Source organism: Callospermophilus lateralis, chromosome 1 (assembly GCF_048772815.1).
Source record: "Callospermophilus lateralis isolate mCalLat2 chromosome 1, mCalLat2.hap1, whole genome shotgun sequence".
NCBI lineage: Eukaryota > Metazoa > Chordata > Mammalia > Rodentia > Sciuridae > Callospermophilus > Callospermophilus lateralis.
The window spans coordinates 120,600,911-120,606,749 of NC_135305.1; the positions used below are offsets into that span (position 1 = coordinate 120,600,911).

Consider the following 5,839-nt stretch of genomic DNA (forward strand, 5'->3'; position numbering starts at 1 on the left):
GCCTGCGCCGCTTTCGGGCTCAGTAGCCTGAAGCAAAAAAGAGAAAAAGATCAAAAATAAATAAATAAATAAATAAATAAATAAATAAATAAATAAATAAATAAACAAACCTGAAAACGCTTCAAAACCTTTAAAAAAAAAAAAAAGGAAAGGAAAAGAAAATGCGAGTCCTCTTCGGAGAGCCCGCGGGGAAGTCACTTTCGCACGCTTCCGGCCTGCCCGCTCCCGCCGCCGCCGCGCTCGGCGTCCGTCGGTGTCCGTCTGTCGGTCCGGTAGTGAGCAGTCCGCCCACCCGCCCGCGCGCAGGGCCTGCCGCGTCCGCGCGCCTCTGTCCGTCCGTCCGTCCGTGCGTCCGCGCCGCGTGGCAGCCCCGCGCCCTCGCCCCCGCCGCCGGCCGGCGCACCACGTGTCCGTGCTGCCCTTCGCCGCCGCCTCCTGCCCGGGGCTGGCCTAGTGGGCACCCGCAAAGATTCAGCTTCCCTCTTCCCTGGCTGTTGTGATCTTAAACCTCCGGGAGCCCGGGGCCTATATTTATCGAGAAACGTGTGTCCCCAAGGCCGCCGTGGGTAGCATCTGGCTGCCTCTTGAAGAATTTTTGACCCCAAGGAAGGGGATTCCCCACTTTTTTTCCCCTTAATTTTTGGAATTTGGAGCTTGGAGCCAGGACAGCTGGAAACTACAAACTCCCGGAGAGGGCCATATTGTTTTTGAGAGCCTTTGTCTGAGGTTTTGCGGTCCCGTGTGAACTGCCCGAACTCTCTCGTCCAGCCTCTGAGCCTCCCTGCTGCAGCTTCTTCCCAGCCTCGCTCTGTGCCACCTGTGAGCCGCGGCGTGGGCCACGGCTCCGAGAGAAGCCCCTTTTGTCCTGCGGTGGCCCCGTAAGAAGTCCTCCTGGCGGGGCTCGGGGTGGTGGGGGGCGGGGAGATGAACGCTGCCGCCAGCAGCTGCCCCATGGCCTCCCGGTACGTGGGCGACCTGCACTCGGACGTCACCGAGGCCATGCTGTAGGAAAAGTTCAGTCCTGCCGGGCCTGTGCTGTCCATCCCGGTCTGCCGCGATATGATCACCCGCCGGTCCCTGGGTTATGCCTACGTCGACTTCCAGCAGCCAGCCGACCCTGAGCGGGCCTTGGACACCATGAACTTTGATGTGATTAAGGGAAAGCCAATCCGGATCATGTGGTCTCAGAGGGATCCCTCTTTGAGAAAATCTGGTGTGGGAAACGTCTTCATCAAGAATCTGGACAAATCTATAGATAACAAGGCACTTTATGATACTTTCTCTGCTTTTGGGAACATTCTGTCCTGCAAGGTAGTGTGTGATGAGAACGGCTCTAAGGGTGATGCCTTTGTCCACTTCGAGACCCAAGAGGCTGCCGACAAGGCCATCGAGAAGATGAATGGCATGCTCCTCAATGACCGCAAAGTGTTTGTGGGCAGATTCAAGTCTCGAAAAGAGCAGGAAGCTGAACTTGGAGCCAATGCTAAGGAATTCACCAATGTTTATATCAAAAACTTTGGGGAAGAAATAGATGATGAGAGTCTAAAAGAGCTGTTCAGCTAATTTGGTAAGACCCTAAGTGTGAAGGTGATGAGAGATCCCAGTGGAAAATCCAAAGGCTTTGGCTTTGTGAGTTACGAAAAACATGAAGATGCCAATAAGGCTGTGGAAGAGATGAATGGAAAAGAAATAAGCGGGAAAGTCATATTCGTAGGCCGTGCACAGAAGAAAGTAGAACGCCAGGCTGAATTAAAAAGGAAATTTGAGCAGCTCAAACAGGAGAGAATTAGTCGATACCAGGGGGTGAATCTCTACATTAAGAACTTGGATGACACCATTGATGATGAGAAATTAAGGAAAGAGTTTTCTTCTTTTGGATCAATCACCAGTGCTAAGGTAATGCTGGAGGATGGAAGAAGCAAAGGGTTTGGGTTCGTCTGCTTCTCATCTCCTGAAGAGGCAACCAAAGCAGTCACTGAAATGAATGGACGCATTGTGGGCTCCAAGCCACTGTATGTTGCCTTGGCCCAGAGGAAGGAAGAGAGAAAGGCTCACCTGACCAACCAGTATATGCAGCGGGTAGCTGGGATGAGAGCACTCCCTGCCAATGCCATCTTAAATCAGTTCCAGCCTACAGCTGGTGGCTACTTTGTGCCAGCAGTTCCACAGGCTCAAGGAAGACCTCCATATTACACACCTAACCAGTTAGCACAGATGAGGCCTAATCCACGCTGGCAACAAGGCTTCCAAGGAATGCCAAGTGCTATGCATCAGTCTGGACCTCATCCATCGCCATCTGGCTCCAACTGGTGTTCCCACAGCTGTGCCAAACCTTGCACCACGTGCTGCAGTTGCTGCTGCTGCTCCTTGGGCTGTAGCACCATACAAGTATGCCTCTAGCGTCCGCAGCCCTCACCCTGCCATACAGCCTCTGCAGGCACCCCAGCCTGCAGTCCATGTGCAGGGGCAAGAGCCCCTGACCGCCTCCATGCTTGCTGCAGCACCACCCCAGGAACAGAAGCAGATGTTGGGCGAACGTTTGTTTCCACTTATCCAAACAATGCATTCAAACCTGGCTGGAAAGATCACAGGAATGCTGCTGGAGATTGACAACTCTGAGCTGCTACACATGCTGGAGTCCCCTGAGTCTCTCCGCTCCAAGATGGATGAAGCTGTGGCGGTTCTACAAGCTCATCATGCCAAGAAAGAAGCTGCCCAGAAGGTGGGCACTGTTGCTGCTGCTACCTCTTAGACGAGGAAAAACCAGTTCAAAAGCCAAATAACCCCTGGTGGAAATCAGCTCAAGGTTTGAAGACTTCCTAGCTTGTCCTATGGACCTCAACATCAAGAACCACAAGTTGCAAATTTATTAGGTCATTTTGTATCAAAAGGTCAATTATGAAAACACCTAGAATTTTTCAATTATAAGAATATATTCTCTGGATTCTACTATAGCCCAGACAGTGTTAATTTTTTTTTTCTACTATGGGATTTGGTCGTTTCCCGCCTCCCCCTGAAATTGGTTTTATTTGATGTACCCAAGTCTTAAGTTTCTCAATAAAGAAAAAAAATCTCCACAAAACTGCCTCTGTGCTACCCATGTCACTGACCACAGTTTTATTCAATAAATTCCAGTTTTTGCTGCATGTAAAAAAAAAAAAAAGAATTGTTTCAGAATATGAATTTTTATAGTTTTTTTGTTATTGTTCTTTTTGTCAGAATATGAATTTAAGAAAGGGTCTGAATCTAGAAAAGATAAAAGAAATTTATAGCTATGGAAATACATTTTAGTATGGAAAAAGAACTATTTCTGGATGAGAAAGTATTTTGTATGATAAAGTAATATTCTTGTGCTAAAATCCAAGATAAAAGAGAGACCAAGTTAAGGATATAAAAAAGTTATAAAATGTCTAGGTTGCAGAAGGTTTATGGAAAGGCAAATCTCATAAAGTTTGTGTAAGTGGTTAAATTGGTTATAATTAGCAACATCAGCTAAAGTTATTCAAATTTTAATGTACTAATAGGAAGCAAAGTCTGAACAATTGATCTCCTATCTGTTAAGATGATTTTTCTATTAAGATACATTACCTATTAAGATAATATTATATTAAGATAAATTTCTTGTCTCTTGTTATATTTTATTATTTAGGGAAGCTAAGTCTTAAAGGAATAGGGTTTTTAAATATTTTTTAATTGTAGATGAACACAATACCTTTATTTTATTTATTTATTTATTTACTTTTATGTGGTGCTGAGGATCGAATCCAGTGCCTCACACATGCCAGACAAGTGCGCTACCGCTGAGCCACAACCCCAGTCCCAAATGAATTAGATCTTATACCTGTTTTAAAGTCTTTTAAATTATTCTTTCATAAATGGTTAATTAAACAACTACTATTTTAGGTTATTGAATAGAGTTGACACCCTAAATATATGTGATTTGAGATATGTATACATCTGAGAACCATGTTTGTGTGAGCCTTGTCTAAGTATCATGTAAAAGTTTATAAAATGAAAGTTTATGTGGGTTTACCAGCAAGATAACCAATAAGTGCTCTCTTTTGTACACCATATCTGACATAGAAGGACCACATTGCTATTTGAAGACCTGGCTTATATCTGTTTTCTTTAACCAAATCTATTTCCTATATACATAAGAGATTAAGGCTATTGGTTGATTTTTGCTAGTCCTGCTGACCCACACAGAACTAAGATTTTTGTTACCATATACTATGAATTCTATGTTTTATTTTAAAATTTAAACTTAAGTAACATAGTACATCTGTATAATTGTGACACTAATTGTGACTACTGGCTTCTTTGTATACTAGATGAATTTATGTTCTTCAAGTAGATAAGCCTTTGTAAATGTAAAACTTGGGAGAGCAGTTTATCAAGTTTATGTTCTCAAAACTAGTAGCAATAATTCTCTTCAGATTTCTCTAAAAGTAACAAATTTGGCCAGTATTTAAGTCATTTGATATTTTGTAACTGGATAAAGGTAACCTGCTGTCAATAAATTATATATAAAATTTTGTGTTACTCTTTACACTGGGATGGGAATTTAAGTGCATTTTTGGCACATAATAAGAAGAGACTTATTTGTTCAAAAGTTGATACTGTAAAACACAAAAGCATTTTGCTAGTTTCTCCATAAAAAGAAAGTTAGGAGGAGTTTAGTTTTTGTTTGATTCATGTTTCGGATGTAATATTGCATTGTGGTTTTTGTCAAGAGCTCCACCTTACCTGAGATAAGCCTCTGCTTCTCACCCTATTCTGTGTTAGGACGGCTCCAAACCAGGCTAGACTTAAGCTTATATAAAGATGTGTTCAAAAAATATATTTTTGTTGTAAAGATTACTGTGATCTCAAAATAAACAAGGCATATAATACCAAACTAAGTAAAGTGTTGGGTAAATTATAAAGGGTATGTAGGACTGTAAGAGATGAACTGCTAAAAAGGGGAGATCATTACCATGGGTGAATTCCACCTCAAAAAGTTAGATGGATGGCAATAACACATGGTACAATGAAAACGGGGGGAAAAAAAGGTCTAAAAAGAAAAGGAAGGTGTGAGAAATAGAAAGTCTGGTGGTCCAATAGCCTTAATTGAATCCAATGTAACCATTTTAATTATAGCCCTTCCCTTTGCCTGCCCCATTTTAAAATTAGTCAATCACATAGATTATACCCCCCAGCTCCTCCAATCAGGGACAAAGGCAGTACTGCTTTAGTGATAAAAATAGGCAGACTGCCCACACAGGCACACTTGCTAGCCATGTTCCAGTAGCCTGCTCTTCTGGCAGGAGTAAAAATAAAAGTTTGCCTTGATCAACCACTTTAGAGCCTGTGTTTGATTTCTTGTGGCACCTTAGTTATTTTTAACACTTCCAACCCTACATTGGAGACCAAGATCCTACAGTCCCACCTTCCCCTCCTCCTCTCCTGTGAGTTTCTCCCCCTCTGCTGGACACTCTCACCATTCCCATGTCCTCTTTCTCTTGTCCTGAAAAAGACTTTCCTTGACCCTGAATACCACTTCTAGATATTGCCTCATTTCTCTTCATATTCATTAGCAAATGTGATTTATTTTAAAAAGGAGAGACTGAGATGTCAACACTTCACAGGATTTGTAGTCACTCTCATTTACAGTTTATTGTCTCCATGACCTCATCTCCTATCCTCTCCAACCTCCTCTGATTGAGTTTCTGCCCCCAATCATTCCACTGAAACTCTTTGCTGGGTTTCTCTTGGGAGCATTCAACACACAAGTCCTCTCTTCTTGAAATGCTGACTCCCCAAAAAGAAGAAACAAAGACATATGTGCAAATGGTTTATT

General features: G+C 43.2%; 1 pseudogene; it reads left to right on the forward strand.

Annotated features, from left to right (window-relative positions):
• The first annotated feature begins 924 nt into the window (after nt 1-924).
• Nucleotides 925-3,033, forward strand: LOC143406620 (polyadenylate-binding protein 4 pseudogene; annotated as a pseudogene).
• The last annotated feature ends 2,806 nt before the right edge of the window (nt 3,034-5,839 follow it).